The sequence below is a fragment of the Megalopta genalis genome, chromosome 8 (assembly GCF_051020955.1).
Source record: "Megalopta genalis isolate 19385.01 chromosome 8, iyMegGena1_principal, whole genome shotgun sequence".
NCBI classification, from domain to species: Eukaryota; Metazoa; Arthropoda; class Insecta; order Hymenoptera; family Halictidae; genus Megalopta; species Megalopta genalis.
This window is the reverse complement of record NC_135020.1, coordinates 16503706-16525319: the sequence shown is the minus strand read 5'-3', so window position 1 is coordinate 16525319 and position 21614 is coordinate 16503706. Positions and strand designations below refer to the sequence as shown.

The following is a 21614-nucleotide window of genomic DNA, read 5'->3' as shown; positions in this document are numbered from 1 at the left end:
TCTCTAATTGACGCTCGGATCGTTGACAAAAATGGACATTTTGGGAAGAGGAGATACGATTATTCCAGCGTTGCGGTTTTGTTTTTATAGTTACGAATTGTCAACAGTTATAAAAACGAGCCGCAGGGCTCGAATAATCGTATCTCCTCTTCCCAAATTGCCCAATTTTGTATACAATCTGAGCGTCGGGGAGACATTACTGTACGATTATTCCAGCGTTGCGGCTCGTTTCTTATAGTTACCGATTGTCAATAACTATAAAAACGAGCCGCAAGGCTGAACAACATTTAACATTGAACAACAATATTTAAGTTGAGTCCAGTTTAGCTATAGAGTAAACTCTCCCCAATCGACCCTCGGCTTGTACACAAAAATGGACAATTTGGGAATAGTAGATACGATTATTCGAGCCTTGCGGCTCGTTTCTTATAGTTACCCATTGTCAATAACTATAAAAACTAACTGCAAGGCTCGAATAATCGTATCTCTTATTAACAAATTGTCCATTTTCGTGTACAAGCCGAGGGTCAACTGGGGAGAATTTACCGTACAGCTAAACTGGACTCAACCTAAATGTTGGTTCAAAGTAGGATACTCTACTTTAAATGAATACAATTATTTTTCTACGAATAAGGTGAATAGGAGCGACATCGTGCAGGGTTAATTTAACCATGAACATTCTTCACTTGTAATCAAATTCAATCGTTTCAGCGAAAATACACCTTATATTATATTTTAAAAACAGACGTGCAAGAAATGTTTAGCAACTTGCGACTGAATCAAAAACGAAACTGTTGAATTAGCTCCACTAAACAAAGCATAAATACCGTGTAAGACGTGAAGATACGAAAATAATTTTAGCAAGTCGTTCGGAACATTTTACACGAATTTCTCACATTCGATTAAATAATCATTACGAAAAATCAGGTACGAAAAATGCCAAACACAAAAATGAAAGAATTGCGTTTAGACAGAGTATACTTTATGTAAATAAATACATTCTCAGATCGAAATTCTTAATAACATTTTTCTCCGCCGAGTTTTAAAACGTTTTATCAGCTCGTTGTATCGAGATCGAAAGATGCAGATATTCTTGTCGCGAGCATATTAAAGCGTGATACACGACGCGTGTAATAACCGTAGGAATACGTCAAAGAAATTTTCTGTTCTTTCTGTGTGCGTATCCAAGCGACGATTCAGGATTATATTTACGGTGCTCCGCAGTTGATAAGGAACACCCTGCGCATCGAATGACACTCTATACGCGTCATCGCTCCTTAAGGCAGCGAGGATATTCAAGATTTTACGAGTATCGGGAGATATATGCTCAATACGCGGCAAGTCCGTCAACGCGGCACGCATGATGCACGACATAAACGAAAAGCGGTACGCGAAATTCCTGCATACGGGGAACCTGTTCGCCGCGAAGCGTTTTCACGAGCCGCTTAACGATAAAAGTGGCGATAACTTAAATTTTTCATGGACCGAACGGCACCTTAAAACGAAAATCGTGTACGAGTTTAATAGGAGGAAAAAATGCTGGCAAAAATGAAACGTTACACTCGAAATCTGTAGACCATGTTTCCCCCCCGCCGCTCTATCGTAAAATACATTGTCAAATCGAACCTATTCATTACCGGAAAAAAAAATGCTAACTATCATGATACTCCGATAGTAAAAATAGTGCAAAATAACGTCTCTGTTCCGCGCGTGGAATGAAAATGCGGTCTCGTATTTACGAGCCGATTGAAAATCGAGTGTTCGGAAAAATTTGCAATGACCCAAATCTTTCGCGGAAAAAATCAGCAACAAGAATCTAGTCGTGTAACGGTACTTCTATTGAACTAGCAGCTGAAATAGGTAAAAAGAACAGAAACTAATTATACCACGAATGCGCTAGCTGTTGGAAATGCTTCGTTACGTGATTAATAAGAAGCAAACCTGCTTAGTAAGATCTCGTAAAGGTGCCTAATACGAGACCTATTTCTTTCAAAAATCACACTTTTCGTTTGTGAACACTTTTATTAAAAGTAGAGATGCACGTTTAAAAACTAATAAAATATACGTTCTTTTACAATCTACTGGAACATACAGGAAAAAATATTCAGCTTCTTCGTAATAAAGAAAAAAACTAAAAGTATGCAAATTCACAGATTTGTGAGAACCGGATTCCTAATGCGAGACTCAGTTTGACTTTTTCAGAAGTGGATTTTTTCTGCCTTTTTCCATGGCATATAAAATTTGTAAAACCTACACATTATTGAACGCATTATACAATAGTACTTTGTAGCAAATGATTATACACTTTTTATACACTTTATCTTTATTATACACTTATACACACTATTATACACTTACCATTTTCAAGATATTTATAATATAATCGAACTCCATCAAAAACTTCTCGCAATGTATTTTCCAAATACGATTGACAACGACGTTTCAAATACGACTGATCTGTAACAAAGAAATGTCGATGCGGACACTGGGGACATCTGTAACCGAAATAAGCTAGGTTCTCGTACTAGAAGAGGTCCTCGTATCAAGCAACTTTACTCTGAAAACCAGGGAATACATTTTTACCCTAACTCGTAATATCTATGATCAAGAGTCTACGAGTTACAAAAATGCTCAAAGAGTAATTGTTATTTATCGTAATAGATTTCGACGTCTGCTATAGCGAACGAATCGCTTCGATTCTGTGTTAATTTTTATGAGCCGGTATTTACGAGATGGACGGTCGGCTTCGCGGCCAATTTGTTCTCCAATTTATCGGCGCACTCACCGCGCAACTATTTCCCGCCGAAAATTCCAGAGGCGGACAAAAGGGAGCGAGCCGAACAATCGTCGGCGCGGAAAAATGAAATTCCGCGGCACAACGAACCATGGCGGGCAGCGCCGGCAATTACCGATTCGTATTAGAGCCGGCGCGCGATCCGGCTCGCAGGGGGACTTAGGTGTACTCCGGCCACGGATAGTTTCTCGCGCCTTAATAAGCCGTAAAGTATCGCGAAAAGTGTCTCCGGACGCGGACAGTAGCCTGCTCGCTCGCACGGAAAAACTCGAGTCGCCCTCCGCGGCTCGCGCTCGTGTGTGCACACGTTGAAACGCGGCGCGCTATCGGGCTCGTGTATCAGCGCCGACAATTAACAATTATTGCGCACACCTACCCGCGAGCTGAACGTTGGATAAGTCACGTTGCTGCGTAGAATTTATTATTACGACGCCGCCGCGTACAGCGCCGCCCAGCCGAGGTGTCCTGCCGCGACCTCTGTATCCTCACAATATATATATATATATGTTGATTCTCCAAAATTTCAAATTTCAAATAACCTTGACCAATCGAAATTCTCTTAAATTTGAAACAATTTTCGTGCACGTCTAACAAATCTTTCTAATGTCGCGAGAAGAATTGAAGTCGTCCATATTTATTAATAGTAATTATTAATATTAATATTTATTAATAATAGTTATTAATATTAATATCCATTAATAATAGTTATTAATAACAATATTTGTTAATAATAATTATTAATATCAATATTTATTTGTTATATTTATAAGTAATAATCATTAATATTAATATTTATTAATAATAATTATTAATATCAATATTTACTTATTGTATTTATATATATTATCAATATTTATTTATTATATTTATTAATATTTGACTATTTATTACATTTATAAATAATAATTATTAATATTAATATGAATTAATAATAATTACTAATATTAATATATATATATATATATATATATATGTGTGTGTGTGTGTGTGTGTGTGTGTGTGTTTAGTGCTTTTTATTTTGGCAATCTATGAATATTTTGGAAATACGCGAACAGTGAAACATTCAACTCTACGGTGGGCTCGTAACAAAACGTTCTGTATCTTTTCATCCTAATAAATCTTATGAATTATACGTTGTCTCGGAAGTTTTCTAGAAAATAATGCCGCGCGTAGGAAACAATAAATCAAACCATTATTATACCTTGCAAGCTCGAGAGATCAAGAGAATAAGATGAATTTTCTTGATTGGCTATCATTTTCTCCATTCTCATGTTTACTTAATCTTCGCATCTTAACACACTTCTCTCCACTCCTGGTCAAGTTTATGTTGGTTTCATTTCGACCCGAATTTGAAAGAGATTTATTGAATTTCGCCGACACGAATTAATAGAATGAAGCATCGTGTTTAGAAATACGCAATTATTATTATATTTCTTTTTTAAGGAATTGAAACGATCTGTGCATACTTCCAAAGAAATTCCTTTCAAGCACAGATATTGAGAGTGTGTACCAAATATCTCTTCGGGACGACTAGACTGCGGATTTTGATGCGAAATAAAAATTGTCAGTGTTAATTACAAGATATAGAAGCTACGCAGAGATTTCTTTCTTTCTTGAATTATTTTATTTAGTTCGAAATAAAACAATGGTATTTCTTAATTCTTCACGCGTTTACACTGTTTTGTATTTAGTCTTCTCATTTGTATCGTAAATGCATAAAAACGCCGCTCTAATGAGACAATAATTAGTAGAAGGAGAAAGAATGACGTTCTTTCTGTATTTTCGTGAAAATAATCGTTTCGATCGAAGATTCGACACTAAATTTACCAAGCAATAAAATTGAAGACCTTGCGTTGCTTTATACAAAACTGAATTTCTTGAGATATTCCTCCATTGTTATTGAATTAACAAATTTTTTCCATTTTTTCCTACGAAGGAATTTTCACGATTTGAACAAGTTTAAAATGAAAAATTTCAAATCGGTCATTTTAATCGGCCCGGCGTTAAGAGGGAAGCAATCCACCATTTTTAGGCGGTCCTGTATAGTAAGAGCGACCTGAATAAACATCGAGTATCTCGCAGCACGCATTATGTCTACAGGCGCGCGCGTAACATTTTCAAAGCGTTACTCGAAAATCAGGACGCAATCAAGATCGCGATCAACTAATTTGTAACATTTCCATATCGCGCTTGTATCTTTTAATATATCTTCGCGGTCCGCGCAAAACATCGGTAAACACGGGAACGACGCTTTTACCCGGCGCACGTATCTATAGAAATGACGTTCTTTTCAAATGTTGCGCGCTGAACTATGCGCACGCGTCCAACCGTAACACAATGAATAATCGACATCTGAGCGGCGGAAAAAAAAATTAGAATAACGTCACGCAAGAATGGCGCGAATCGACGCTCAAACAAAACTATAAAACAACAATGAAAAAGTGAACCAGTTCGACCGCGGAACCGAATTGTCTGCTCCTATTTAATCCAATTTACAATTCGCGTCTGCCGATTTTGTGCGTTAATAAGGTGAAACGCTGGACAAATTTCAAGTCGCTGCTCCATTATTTTTTTGTGTGATGTAATGAAACTATGAATTTCCATGCGATGTAAAAATAATCTGTTAATTACAAGGTACATGAGCTATATAAATTGCTTCCTAATCCTTTGAATCAGTTGAAAGTGGTGCAATAGAATTTTCAAATTGCTCTTAATTTGCTCACTGTTTTGCATTCGATCAGCTCGCTTTTGCTATTAAATGCATAAAATTTGCAGTCTAATTATAATTGTTGAGTGTAAAAATAATGATATTTACCTCTTCTTTTCAATTCTGCGTCTTTCTTCTCAACTTTAAATATTTTACATTTCTCTAGCGCCACAGTAAATAAAAATTGAATTAAAAAAATTAAATTGAATTAAAAAATGTGGAATTGAGAATTATTTATAATGAACCCATTAATAATATCAGAGATACAAAAAAACTAGCATAAAAGATGCAAAAAACTTTAAAAAAGGGCGAAAATACATAGAAACATGTAAATTAAAAGGATCCATATGCGGTATAATAAATTTCGTTAAATAAATGTTCGACCTTGAAAAATAAATCTATCCAAGGGTTCTCTGTAAACCGCAGTCTCTGTATCACCGCGATAATACTCGCGAAGTGATCATAGATCTTTAAAGCAGCGAACAGTAAATTGAGTTCAACCATTGTGAGCCGCGTTATCGTCGCACACCTTGCTCTTTTGCAACAAATAAAAATCAGCTGCAATTAATCGGCCGTAAGATATGCACGCGGAGACCTTGGGAGCCTCGAAAACAACCGCGCCTCTTTCTCTTCCACCGGATCGCGGCTGTATTTTTCACTCCCGCTCGATTACTACAAATCCGATGCGCGCGATCTGCCCAGAATCTCGTCTCCCCGCATCGGCTGTTCTTCTTCATCGTTCTTTTTCATCCGTCCTCGGTGTTCGCGGCGACGAAAATAATATGGGAGTTCCGTGGGATCGTGCGGCGGGGGAAGCGTTGTCTTCGAAAATTTGAGCTTCCTTTCACCTCGGTCGTTCGCTGTCGTTTCGCGAACGCGAAGATAAGGAGGTGTCGGGACGCAGAAAATCGAGTGCTCGTTTATTGCCGTCGCCCTGCCGTGACGTGCAATATTTTTCGATATACGACTGCTGAATGCTCGGCTGCGCCCCTCGGCACAGCGTTCAGCGGAAACCATGCGCTCGTGATTAATTGTTGTCTCTTAACCGTATCGTAGAACTTGGGGAGCCGAAGTTTACGGATTATTCCGGCTGCGTTTAATGAGTTCTGAAATGGCTCTTCGTGTTCGCATACTCTTTAGATATCGCCAGGTGTGGATCCTAGCCAACTCTTCTCCGTATTAACGGAGAATTTTTTGCGCTACGGCAACGAGTCAGACTCGTGACGAAGATTTCATACGCGATGTACCGAATTTGAATTCATATTTTCTTTCGAATTATTTCTCTTTCATTTCTTCGAAATCGAAACAAAATTTGATTCTTCCATTAACAAAGTCTAGAAATGAAAGTAAAATACGAACGGAACAACGATTGTCTTTGTCTGTGAAGATAATTATGAAGAACAAAGCAGTGCTAATGAACGCATTCGTGAAAGAAGCAGTGCAAGTGGTTAATACTACTTTATCTTTTCGGTACAATCGAAGTACTGTTCGCTACTCGGCAGTGGAAGATTTCTTGAGAAACTTCGTTATACAAGAAAGGAACTGCAAATAATTGAGAAAAATCCACCTTTTCGTACGATCATCCTCATCAGCTGAAATGAACTATACAGGGTGGGTCGGAATTCGTGGTACAACCGAGCAGGGAGTGATTCTACGTGAAAAAGTAAGAAACAAATTCGGCATAATATTTTTTTAACCGGGATTCTGTTTTCGAGAAAATCGACTTTAAATTTGTTCATCTTTGTAAAGGATTTAATTGCCGTCTATTATTATAACGCAGTTGCCCCCGTCCGAGATAGTGTTTACAATCATTGGCAATGATGGAAATATTCCGTTTACTACTGTCCGTTGTTCAGAAGAAGTCTGCTAAGAAAAGGGTGGAACAGATTTCCACCAACCAGTCCACGTTAACGCCCTCGTAGAAGTAGGGTAAACGCAGAAATGACCCCTTCCTGTTAGACCCAAATTAACAGCAACACTGAATTTCCACGAAACGAGGGACTCGAGTTCGGCTGATTCAAAACAAACAACGCCTCTTCCTAACTTTCGTCACGTCTCGCTCCCCGGGATCGCCATTTTCGGCTAGCAGCATACCAGACTCGTGTGCCTGTGTATTATTTATGTGTGTATATTATTTACGCGACCACGGACGAGCGAGACGCGAGACGAGAGTTAGAAGCCGTAGAACAATCGAGACAAAGTGAAACAGACGCAACAATTACACGAGATGCAAGAGCGTTGATTTATTCCTAAAGCATTAACTTCAGATTCTTCTGATCGACACATGATTATTTGAATTTACTAATTACTAATTAGCATCTTGATTAACTTTTCATTGCATTGTGCAGCAAACGTGTTATATTACGGACTATATTTACGGATACCTTACGCTTACGTTAGCATACAACGTTAAGAACCTGAAGGTAATATCGGGAAACGAGAAAATAAAATACTATGTATAAATTAAATGACGCAAGGGACAAGGGGAATCGATCGCCCGCTCCAACTAGCTTCTTCCAATTTACAGATTTTTGATTATTATTGGCCAAGTTACGCGCTGAGAAAGAGACGCGATTGGGTGGAGCGGACGACCGACACCCCTTGCTCCTTGCTTCGATTAGCTTGTGGAGCTCCTCGTTTAACCCGAGAAAGATAACCTACGTCGCAGAGGCGCCTGCGAAGACTGTTGATTTTTGTTAATTTTTCATAGAGGTCTAGTGATTTAAGTTTAAAATTACTTAAAATATAAAAAAATATAATATAAATGCATTTTATTTTTACAATAATGCCAAACCTTTAAAATGACTAGATTAACTTAAATAAATATCCATTGTTAGTATAAAATTGACGCCTTAGAAAAGCATGCGCCTCTGAAGCGTATGGTTATCTTTTACGTACGTTGTCATATGGTTATCTTTCTAGGGTTAAGTGGGTTTCGGGATGTTTTCATCATTGTGAATGTTTGGAAACACTATTTTGAACGGAGTCAATCGCGGTAGAAGGATAGACGACAGCTAAACCATTTACAAAGATGAACAAATTTTCTCGAAAAATTATTGTATAACTTATATTATACAATATTTATGTATATAATATCGTATTATATAATTTTAATATAACTTATTTGTTCACATAGAATCGCCGCCTGTTCGGTTCTACTACGAATTCTGGCCAACCCTGTACATTTAAGTTCTCTACAACGAATATTACTGAACGAAAAATAAAGCTGACAGAACAGGGATTTCATATTCATTTACGAACCTTAAATTGTTCTGTCGGAGTTAAAGATACGACAGTACACTCTATTGCCGATCGTTGTACAGTTTGCAAAAGTAGATATTCCAGTGAAACAGAATGTATTTCATAAATGTTTAATAATTGAAAACCCGAAGACAATCTATAACATTTGAGTCCCCCGCTAAGAATATCACTAAATGAAGAATAAAATAGATTAAATGCTTCTGTCGGATTTAAAGGTGCCGATAATTGTGCCGATAATTATGTAATCTGACAGAAAGTACTATTCTAATAGAATATATTATTTCATAAACGTTTAATAACTGAAAAACCGAAGACAATTGGTAGGTTGTCTCAAAGCACGCAGCCGAAACGGGTAAACCATCGACGAATAAAATGTGGATAATCAGATTAAAATCGACCGAAGGTTCGATCAGCTCGGCGTCAGTCGACTGCGAACCTGTCACGAAACAAGATTCGTCTCCGCAACCCCCTGTAAGCGCCTTATTCCAGAGCTTAAGCACACGCGTCAAGGAAATCCGAAACGGATTCTCGATTCGTGGCGGTTGAATCCCGCCAGGTAAGCTGCTATTCGCCCCCGAGGAAAGAAGCCGGCGAGAAGAGAAAGAGATTGTGTTAATTCGTTTGTCGGCCTTGGGGCGCATCGGGGGAAATTCGAAACACACGGAATGCCTGAAACCATTTCATCGACCGCGAAGATCGTGCCTGCCGTGTTTCGATTAAACGGCGGACATACGCGAAGAAGAAACTGTTTAATCAGCTCCGAATGGAATCCCAGATCAAAACGAACCATTCGATCAACGCTCGTACCGAATCAGCCTGTGTCAACACGTTGAAGCTGCGCAACGAAGTAGGCCCGAAGAGTCTTCCAACTAGAGCTACCGAATGTTTTCGAGTTGTATTTATCGTATGGATATAGATTTCTTGTGATTGTGTGGTGGCTTGTTCTGTGGGTCGTTACAATATTACCTATGGTGGCCCACGAAAGTGTTCGTACACCTTCTAAAACGCAAAAACCTTCTTTTTTACACTGAACCGAATGATTAAAATTTTTTTTACATGATAGAGGGACTAGTCTACTAGTTCAGAGGGATTAGTCTACTATTCAGACTGAAAAGCTTCTTTTTTAATTTAGCTATTACTTGGAACGAAGTGAAAAAATTAAAAAAAACCCTCGTTTTTTAACTTTTTTCTCTGAGCCTATAACAAAAACTTAGAAAATGTTTCTCGCAGATCTTGGTATCTTATATGCGTGCCAAAAATTTGATCGAAATCGGTTAACCCAGAGTCGAGCTACAGGGGTTGAAGAATTTAAAAAAACTGTAGATTTCATATAGTTTTTGGTCAGAATCGTGATAAAACTGCGATTTTTGCGATCTTTAATTTGTGGTAACTCATAACAACGTGAACCCATTTCGGTATAATTTTCAACATGCATATACGTTATCGAGATCTACAAGAGACATATTTTAAATTTTCATTATAGGCTCGGATAAAAAAGTTAGAAAACGGGAGATTTCTATTTTTTTGTCATTCCAAATAATAGTAAAATTAAAAAAAAATCATTCCTCTATCATCTAAAAAAAATTCGAGTCGTTTAGTTCAGTTTTAAAATAGTAATTGCGTTTTAAAAGGTGTACGAACACCTTTGTGGGACATTATATGGAACGATATACAGTAGAACAACGTGTTCGCGTCTCTCTCGTTAAAAATTATTACAGAAATTCATATTCTGTGATGAGCACGTTACACAAATTTCGGGAATATTTCGGTCCGCGTAACCAGCCAACAATTCGCGATTCTGCAAAAATATGACGAAACTGGATTTGTACAAGATGTTCCTATTCATGTTCGTACGCATGAAAACATCAAACGTCGTTCGCAACAATTGGGAGTTCTCTGAACCAGTAAATGGCGACTTTTTTAGGAAAATGCGTGATTGAGTGCAAATAGAGTTTGGTTGGTCATTTGGCCGACATTGTATTTCATACATAATGCGAAGTAATCGTGCAAAAAGTGGCAATAAAAATTTCGCCAATCTCTTAAATTTTAACGTGTTTTGTTTACTTTCTTGTCGAAAGACCGTTCGCTACCGTCGATATCGCAATTTTAGAGAATGCGTTTCGCACACTTTACGCAAACTGATTATTTTATTAGACGCAAGATAAAATAAAGACCCGTTCTACCCATAAAACCTTTCCCCACTTGAAACTGCGACGGAAATGTTACCGAACCTTCAATTAGGTCAATTTTTATTTGTCATTGCACACGCTGCTGCACAAAGTCCGCATTCCAGCGATTTATGCCGTAGTTAAATAATCACCGCAGGATAGCGGCTCTATCTATGAAACTCTCGGCGCGTTAAAAAGTTCGCTGAAGTTTCACAAAGTTTTTTAGCATGTTCATTTCGCCGCTAATGGACCAAATAAATATCCGTTCGATTCTAGTTTCTCCTAATTGGACCATGAAAATCTGCATTTATAATCTGCATTGCAGACGCGTTCTCGCCGAAAAATAAGTTAGTCGCGACCGGCCGACGGAACGCCAATTTTTCTCGGGGCTTCCGTGTTCCGGGTTCGGTTCGGGTTTTGCAACCGGTAAACTGGTGTCCGCCGGGTTTCTCACGACCGTTATTACTTCCTCTCAGTGTTGCCTAAAATTTGATTCGTACGACGGATAAGAGATACCTACAGACTAACGAATAAAATTGTATTCGATATACTATCGAGGAAATAACTAATTGATTTGAGTAAAAATGATAGAATATAAAGTGTTTTCTTTCATAGTTTATCGATTTATTTCTTCCATATTCCTTCGCGAAATTGATTCTGTTTCGAATGTTAGATGTAAAAGTTTGTTACAATTAGATTGATCGTGCGTAAATAAATAATCATTCAGAGGAAGACGTTCTATAAGTACTTGAAATTGAACTGATTCTGTCTTTATCCGTGTAAATATATTCTTATAAAATAATATCAAAACAAATACAGTCAACAATTATTTCCATTATTATTAGAGTAAAATATTCGACTAAAAAGTATTCATTCCGATAATTATCTTAGATAAATATTTATTCGGAACAATTGAAATAGTGCCCAACTCACGTTCAAAATAATATATTTTTTTATCGGTTCAGAGAAACCACTTTATCTTAGATGGTTTCATACTTAGAATTTAAAAATAACTAATTGTTTATTTTCAATGTTTTATCTTTTATAATACTCTTTAATACTCTCGAATATTCTTTAAAACAGATCAACGTATCACGGTAAATTGCTCATAACACGCATTTAACACGAAACTAATTTCGGTTTCTTTTTTGTCACTTCTTCAATTAAAATGCCTGTCCGACGAACTATGCGAGGCGAGGACTATTTCCCGAACTGATGCAATTAGGTAATAACATATCCTCGTACGTCAAATTGTCTGTCATTTCAAAGCGACTGACACTAGAAATTATTCCGCCTAAGCACAAGATAGATTTAGTTCATAATTTCGGATGATTATTCGATATATCATTCGACATGAAATGTGCCCGCCCGTGGTATTAACTGTCAACGGGAGCGAACGGGCCCGGTTACGAAATAAGAAGCGAAATGGCGCTACGCGGCATAAAATTAAAATATGAGAGGAAGAATACGCGGGCCCCGTTGGGCCTGTGGATCGAGCCGCGATCAAATTTGCATATATTTCGCGCAATTCCTGACCGCGCTCGTTGCCCCCGATCAGAGTCGAAATTATCCGACCGGTTAACGTCCTCCCCGACGGGACTGTTTCTCACGCACGAAAAACATTTTCGTAGAAAACATTTCGGAGCGTGCGTGCACGCCGCCGAACCGCGCCGAACCGCGCCGAACCGCGCCGAACCGCGCCGAACCGCGCCGAACCGTGCCGATCGACGCCGGTGGCATGCGAACGCGCGAGGGAAGCGGCACACCACCGTTTTGTCGCAATCTATTCATCGCGCGAAAACATTTCACCAGATCTCGTTACGATAAGCTTCCCCTTTTAGTACGCCAAATTACTGGCGACCGGGGTCTGTAATTAAATTAATGCGAGAGCTAGTGGCCGACACGGCACAGGTCTCTTCCTCGATCGTTCCGGGTTGCGCAGGGGAACCTCGTTAATGAGATTGCCGGGTGAACCGATGCGCGGGGGCAAATGGATTTAATGGGTTCATCGGTGCCGTGTGCATGGTGACGGACACGGAACTTTCTCGGCCACCTTGATTACCTGATAATTAGTCATTTCTGTATACTTTTTGGTAGCAGTGTAACCTCTTGATCCGTGGTCTTTATTAAAAGTACTTTCTTTGGGGCACGGATATATTGAGTCATTGAGTCTTTATTAAAACGAGGTAACTATTATGAAATGTTAAGGTTATATATACAATGTTAACATTTCATAATAGCTACCTCGTATATATCATAATTAATATTATATAATAATAATAATATAATATTAATTATATGATAACTTATCGAACGTTGAAAATGATAGACACGTATCGGTTCGTAAGAATGACAAAACTGTATTTATTTAGACTATATATATTCGTTGGAAATGATTTGATCAGTTTGTTAATTCAAATATCTGTTATAATAAAAATAGTGGAAAGTCTAAATAAAAATACAGTTTTGTCATTCTTATGACAACATTCATAAATATTCTTCTGTCCTTTTCAATGTTCGATAAATTCAGTGTTATCACATACCCAATTAAGTCAGAACGAACGAAGACGTATAATCGATAATATCAAAAACGAGACTCATGTGGTGGAACTATAGCCATGAATGATCCATTCGAGATTGCCAAATGTTTTTATACTTCCAACGAGATGCTTTATCATGTCATCTTTATTTTCAGAGAAACGGTATGATAATTTTCAAGCCTTGCACTATAATAACGAATTACGGCCATTGATGATCTACTAAATATGAATGTTATTCGTTTCTTCTAAATCAAATCAGATCTTTCTGTAATCAAATGTTAAGAATAAAAGAAAATTTAGACATACAAGAAACAAAGTTATTAAGGAGAACTGCTAATTAATATAGCTGTGAAAGTAATCGTTGTAAGAGGCTTCTTCAAAATTGCATATTTTCCTAGGAGTTTTTGAATGCCACACAAAAATTGTAGTTCAAATTCGATGCGATTCACTATAATTTGTTGAAACTCGTGTTGAGAGAATTTTTAGAGTCTCGTGCCATTAATTGCAAATGTTATAATATCGTTAGATTTTTGTTATTATAAAATAGCTGCATGCAAGCGAATTTTATATTCATTCAACGTATGTGCGTACTACACGTTGAATGTAATACATTGCTGCGAATTTCCAAATTTATGCGAGTCTCGGCACGGGAGATTTCAACGCGCGGTAAAAGTACCGTTTTCGGAGACTTCAACGCCCAGGAAGGCAGCGCCCACGGTGATTTCAACGCGTGGCGGTGCAGACTGTCGGTCTTAAACCGTAAAAAATATTAGTCTCTCTTTATTCCTGCTAAACCTTCCACTATTTCATACAACAAACATGTCAATGTTCAACGCTAAACCAGTCAAGTTAACAAAAATTGCATGGCTGAATTTCTTCGGATCTCGTTGGATTTTCACTATGATTTTATACAATCATTTCCCACAGAGAGAGGTGCGTTCATAATATTAATAATTTGACCAGCGTTGGTAAGATGAGCGTTGAAGTAAAAACGAGCATAAAAACCGACAATGTATTTGTGGATCCACGTATAAATTGCGAAGCGTCAAAAGTTATTTCGAAATCAACGAACATTTTCCTGGAAAGCGTATCATTCGACGAACGTTTCGATATAATATAGCAAGAATGAAATAACGAATGTACCGGTTATTGAAAAAAATAAAACAAACTGCAATTTCGAACATCGTCTCCGAGAACCTGGCAATTTTTTCACAGTGTATCAAACCATGAAATTAAAGCGAAGTAACGAGCGCGGGTCGGCGATAAATTTGAACGTGCCTCGGCCTCGAAAATCCCGAAACAACAAACATCGTCTTAAAAAGCACGGCCCGAAAAAGAGGAGAAGACAATCGACGGGCACCGCGTTGCATAACGCGGCATCGGCGTGTACGCTCTAACAACGCAAAAACTTGTTGCGCGTTGCAAATCCCGGGACGAAGCGTTACGGAGCCGGCCGTAAACGCAGACACGGCCCGCGGGGAGGTCTGTCAAATAAATAATCGACCGAAACCGTATGCGCGGCTCGGCTCGGCTCGGCTCGGTTCGGTTCCGTCGCGGGTGTATTGTTCTCGTGTGACGTCACATCCTCGAAAACACTATTATTATAGACAGCATTCACCCACCTCCGACGCATTAACATAGATTACGAGCGCGAGGCCCGCCGGCGATCTCGCTTTTCTTCGGCTGATCGCGATTCCATCTTGTCCGATTTATCGGGCCGGGTCGGGCACGATTTCCGGCCCCTCTGTCACTGCATCCGTAACGTGCATAGGTTCCGCGAAGATTCACTCGTCAACTTTTGTTAACTCTTTGCGGCCGGAGTCCAGAATATTAGCAGCAACGTTATGTTTACTATTGTGTAACGCAACATTATGAAAGGATAGAAAGTGATACTTCAATTCTTATCGAAAATTTAATCATATCTGCAGATGTTTTCAATAATGATAGCATGCGACGTCTTAAAGACGACCATTTTACGTCCATTATAGATCTGGACGTCTTATGACTTTAATTGAACATCTTAAAGATGTCTCGAAGTGGACGTTTCAAGAGTACAGTTTTATATTAATTGTTAAAATCTGTTTTAGATTTGTTTGGAATCGAGAGCCTAATTTAAAAAAATATGTAACGGATTTTTAAACGTTTCTTTAATTTTATATAGATATATTATGCAATAGTAGACATTCCTGTTTCCAAATAAACATTGTAAGAGCTTAAAATCATAATTAATTCGATGTACATAATATAAAGTAATATAAAAGTGTATAATATAATTCCGACTGCAAAGAATTAAATGCTATAAAACATTTATTTCTTTTTCTGTTCGTGTTTCAATACGTACTTCCTTTTTAATCTATGACATTGTCAATGAAATGTAATTTGTCGATTGATAATGCAAAGCGAAAATTGGATGAAGTGGCAAGAAATTTCAAGTACATATAAGTTGAATCTTTCTGCAGCAACATTCGGTTGCTTGCAAGTAGACTGCGGTTCTTTAGACGACCAGATACTAGAAAAAATACGAATGAATTTCTTTAACATTTTAAAAATCTTTCAATACGATTTTCCTACTCCATATTTCATCTACTCATTTTTATGGTAAATCCATAAAATCTATTTACGAAGGAAACTAATCCAAACGATGAAGAAGAAATAGTCCGGCAATTTTAGGTTTCATGTCAGCCACTTCCAGCCATTTTTATTATCTTGTTTTCTCGTAAATTGTGTAAAAGCTGGAAGATATATTCGTAGATTCTTTGGTAAAATATTCCTGGTAAAATACACCTACTTCGTGGAATAAAAGAGGCGTTTTATATTTCAGTGGTTACGGCGGTTCATGGTCAGACAGTGAACAGTATAGTTGAATCCGAATATATGTTCGGATGTCAAATGTGAATATAAATCATTTTTACACTAAGACGTTACTAAGATGACTCTTTTCTTCTAGCCCTGGTAACTTGAATTCACAATTCAAAAAAATATAATAAATAGATACAGCTCTAAAGCCTTACCGAGCAACAATGCAAAGTATATGATTTGAACTTGTTAACAACAACGAGAAAATTGGCACAAATATTTCCTATTTCTTTTCATTACTTTCTCAGCTTCTCAAATCACACTTCGAACATTCTATCGCTCCTTGCATGCTCAACGTCTCTTGTAAAGTGTTCCACGTTTCCAAACCTGTTTTCGTAAATCTTATTTCTCTAACCAGTGCTTATTCAAGCTAACCAAATTTCTACATTTTGTTTAACACTCAAACGATGGACCTACTTGACAAAATATAACCGAGCATGCTTAAAGTAATTTATCATATAAACGATCATTTTCGTAGACCTATTTTTGAAGGTGCTCCTTCTGGACGCGTTAGCGTTATTTTTATAGATCTTAACCCTTAGCGCTCCGAAGGCTCCGCTACGGAGACATTTGTCGCTTGTTTCGTAACTTCGAAGGCTCCGCTGCGGAGCCAAGTGTTTTTAGCATACGTTATCGTCGGCGTTAGCAATTGTTATCTGTAGTTAAAACGTGCTAAGTCTGTACCATTACGATTAAACCATTTTTTCACCTTTTCTATGGTTAGCAACATGGAGAAAAATAAATATTATGACGAGAATTTAGAGCCGAGAGTGATAACGAAGACGTATTTGATTTTGAAGAGTTAAAAGACATTGTGGAAGACGATGTTGGTTATGATTCTGACACTTCGAGTAGTAGTAGCGAAATTATACTACCAAAGAGACGAAGAATGAGAATTATTGAAAGTGAAAGCGAAGATTCGTTACAAGACTTGGATGAATGGCGCGATGTTACGGAAGAATTACATATTCCAGATAGAATACCTTTTAGCGTATTGCCACAGGTCATTGGACCACAAGTTCCTACAAACATTGAACAGCCGATACAATATTCTAAATTATTTTTCACGGACGAATCGGTAAATGAAATTATAAAGGAAACCAACAATTACGCAGAAAATGTTCTAAACTTGAAAGAAATATCTAGTAACTCTATTTGGCAAAGCGAATACTGTGACACTTGTCCAAGTAAACCCAGAATGCACATAGGAGATTGTCAAATGCATTCGCAAGGACGTGTAATCTTTTCCGCTCAAAATAAGACTTGCTTTATCTCAGGCGTTCCGCTTCAAAAATGCGCCGAAGTTGCTGGTAGGCAGTACTCGAGAAACGCGCGGAGCGGCAAGGGTTAATGATCCGTGTAAAAATGTCAATGAATCGCCAGAAACTGGACAGTCAAATAAATAATGTTTATACTCGGACTCCGAAACGGAGCCGAGCCCCACCATCAAAGATCGTTCGACCATTTCTCGAAGGATCCCTCTCGCGCAGTGCGTTATTTCTTCTCTGAAGGAGAGAGACGTCCAAAAATAGGGGTCGCGAGGCGGAAGCGCGATGGTAAACGAGCGGTCGTAAATCGCGGAGCGGATGAGTGGTAATTGCGACGCGTTCGTGGGTCTCGCCCCCTCGCGAGTTTTCGGATTACCGGGGGCCGCGTTTTCGTATGCGCGCCAAATTGCCGTAATGACGGCGCGCCCCGATAAAAAGGTCTGCGGTTCGCAGAAAGCAGAATGCAAGACGGGGAGGCCCAGGGTCCCTCCTGTGTCGTCGCCGCGCCGCGGGCCCGCTTCTTGCGCGGCCCGGAGGTGCCTTTGATCCGTCGCGTTTTCAGCCGCGGAATACATATATATGCGGTTCTCGACTTTTTGCGGCTTCCGGGGACGCGAGACTGAAACGGGGAACAATGTAAAGAAGAAATTATTATGTCGTACTGGTACATCGATCGATAAAAATCGCCCCGGAGGCCGACGGGGGACGGCGACGGCCGTGGCTCGTTTCAACCGCGCAAAACGAGCGTTTCGACGCTGGAAACTCGGTCCAAAAATAACGAGAGATCCTTCTCTTCCCGTCAACGCGACCGACGGGGATGTGCGATCTTTTATTTCGTTCTGGAATTTCTAGCCTCTCGGTCTCCATCGTTACAATGCACATCTTCGCGTGAAATCGAACCTATTTGCAGTTTGCACAGACGATTAAATTGGAAAACAAGATTTTTCTGGGAGATATTGAACTTTGTTGTAATTCGCTTCTGATTTGGCAAAATATAACTTTAACCTAGGATTTATTTTTAAATGTTGACGTGTAGTGACGACAAAAATCATTAGAATATATTCTTCATTTCTCTTATTATTTATATCTTTAATACATGCGCCTTTGAAAACAAATATGGTGTAAGTAAAAAATGTCAATTTGTGAATAATGAAGGATATAAAAATTGTGTAAAATGCAGCAACATAAAAAATTGTGACGTTACATTCTTTCATGTAAGAAACGTTCAAGCTTACTGAAATGAACTTAAAATAATAAAAAGAAATTAAACAAAATATTAAATTGAAGATGACTTAATCGTATTAAATCAACCTGGCAAAAAATTGACTTGCGCCACTGTTGCTTCAAACGGCTCGTATAATCTACCACTTTTATATATATTATCAATTAAATTGTAATGTATACTTTCAATTTATATACAAATGTTTATAAATGTTTATATCGCAGAAACGATTGATCTTTCGACCTATGTTTACCAAAGTTTTTTTATTCAGTACAATGTATCCTATATACCATATAAATATTGAATAGTTTTTTTTAACACCCTGTATATATGTATATATATATTATTAATTAAACTGTAATGTATGCTTACAATTTTTCCTGCGGATCTTGACTCGAACCTACCGCACCGAGAAAAGATGAAACAAAACACGTTTCCTTTTCAGGAATACGTGCATTCATAGAACTCGCGAATTTATGCGCGATCTAATTCAGTCGATTGTGAACTCGTGTAACGATTTCTCTTAAAAGCAGCTCCGCGATTTCAGCAACGTACGAGCCAAGCCGCCTATTTTAACATTAATTTAACGCGACCACCGTGATCACCGCGTGCCCGCGACGAGCAAAGGAAACTTTAGCACGTTGCCCGATAGAAAAAAAGTCAAACCGTTGGCTTTTTCCTGAATCGCGCGCGGCGTATTAGGCTCGCCGGAGCGTGGACGGTATCTCGATAAATCGGCTCGACAACGGCGCTCTAAAATTAGAAACGTCGTCGGGAGGTTTCCCAATATCCTAACGCGCCCGTCATTTTTTCCCCCCGAGTCTCCGGCTTTTCTGGAGGCTTTTTCTGCTGCCGTCCCTTTCTTCGCGACCCGCTCTCCGCGGCGGAACAGAGCGGCGCGGCGTGCCCAACGCCGTCCCACGGTATCCTAATCACTCACCAATGGAAAACGGGCTGACGTAAAGACAAATTCTGTTCGCGCCGGTGAGTGATTACGATACCACGAGATAGCGGCCGCGTGTGCTGACCGTGTCGACATATTTCCTCGCCGCTGTGCCAATGTGATACCCGGCCTCGCGAACTTTTTCACAGACGTTTCCCGTATCTAGATCGCGGCCGGATTTGCGCTTGGACGAGCGCCATGAATTCGGCGAACGTTCCGCCGATTTTGGGCATGTATCTCTGGTATTCATTATTAACCCTTAGCGCTCCGATGGCTCTCCGCTATGGAGACATCCGTCATTTGTTCCGTAAATCCGAAGGCTCTGCTTGCGGAGCCAACATGTTTTTAGCATGATTACACCGAAGATGCTATGTTTTTGTCGACGTTGGCAATTGTTATTTGTAGCGAAAACGTGCTTAGCGTGTGTACCATTACGATTAAAACATTTTTTGCCCATTTTTATACTTAGCAACATAAAATGAATAAAATCAAACGCTTTCACACAAGGACGTGTAATCTTTTCCGCTCAAAATAAGACTTCCTTCATCTCGGGCGCTTTGCTCCAAAAATGTGCCGGAGTTGCTGGTAGTGATATTTTTCAGAAAAACGCTGTTCAACTTTTATTTTAGAACGTCTGAAAAATATTTACTAATTAACGATAAAATAATTCCGGCAAACTCACGCAAAAGATATTTTTGTTTCAATAATTCCGTATCCAAACAGAATTCAACAGACGATTCGCAATGCTAATTTTATAATAAATCGCGTCAAAGAACACGAGGGATATATTTATTTAAGAATTGTGAAGAATATCATTAATAGTAAATTTACCCATTTCGATGAGGATGCATTTGCTACTTGGAAATTTCGGTCGCGATTCACGATGTCGATGCACCGACCTCGCACAATGTTAAGTAGATACAATTACGATTAAAACATTTTTTGCCCATTTTTATACTTAGCAACATAAAATGAATAAAATCAAACGCTTTCACACAAGGACGTGTAATCTTTTCCGCTCGAAATAAGACTTCCTTCATCTCGGGCGCTTTACTCCAAAAATGTGCCGGAGTTGCTGGTAGTGATATTTTTCAGAAAAACGCTGTTCAACTTTTATTTTAGAACGTCTGAAAAATATTTACTAATTAACGATACAAAAATTCCGGCAAACTCACGCAAAAGATATTTTTGTTTCAATAATTCCGTATCCAAACAGAATTCAACAGACGATTCGCAATGCTAATTTTATAATAAATCGCGTCAAAGAACGCGAGGGATATATTTATTTAAGAATTGTGAAGAATATCATTAATAGTAAATTTACCATTTCGATGAGGATGCATTTGCTACTTGGAAATTTCGGTCGCGATTCACGATGTCGATGCACTGACCTCGCACAATGTTAAGTAGATACAATTACGATTAAAACATTTTTTGCCCATTTTTATACTTAGCAACATAAAATGAATAAAATCAAACGCTTTCACAAGGACGTGTAATCTTCTCTGCTCAAAATAAGACTTCCTTTATCTCGGGTGCTTTGCTCCAAAAATGTGCCGGAGTTGCTAATAGGTAGTACTCGAGAAACACGTGAAGTGCCAAGGGTTAATTGTATTTGATACAATTTGACAACGATATTGCAAGCCCGGATTATTCTGACGAATACAAGTTCTTTGCTCGGCGCCTCTATTTTTGCACGCAGCTGCTCGTTCGCGCTCGAGCTACTAAATCGCGCGCGCACCATTTTCGACGTGCGATTTGTAATACGTTCGTATTATCTCGTTCTTTCTGCCACCGTGCAGTTAGTTTACGCGTTATTATAGCGTATCGCATGACACGTTTTACACTAGAGTCG

General features: G+C 38.7%; 1 protein-coding gene and 1 long non-coding RNA gene across 4 annotated transcripts in view; one reads left to right on the top strand and one right to left on the bottom strand.

Moving 5' to 3' along the window:
• Window positions 1–21614, top strand: part of grh (grainy head) — a 242857-nt gene that overhangs the window by 24816 nt on the left and 196427 nt on the right. The gene's annotated exons all lie outside the window — the stretch shown is intronic.
• The window catches only part of LOC117227645 (uncharacterized), a 127133-nt gene that overhangs the window by 33680 nt on the left and 71839 nt on the right, over window positions 1–21614 (bottom strand). The window lies entirely within an intron of this gene.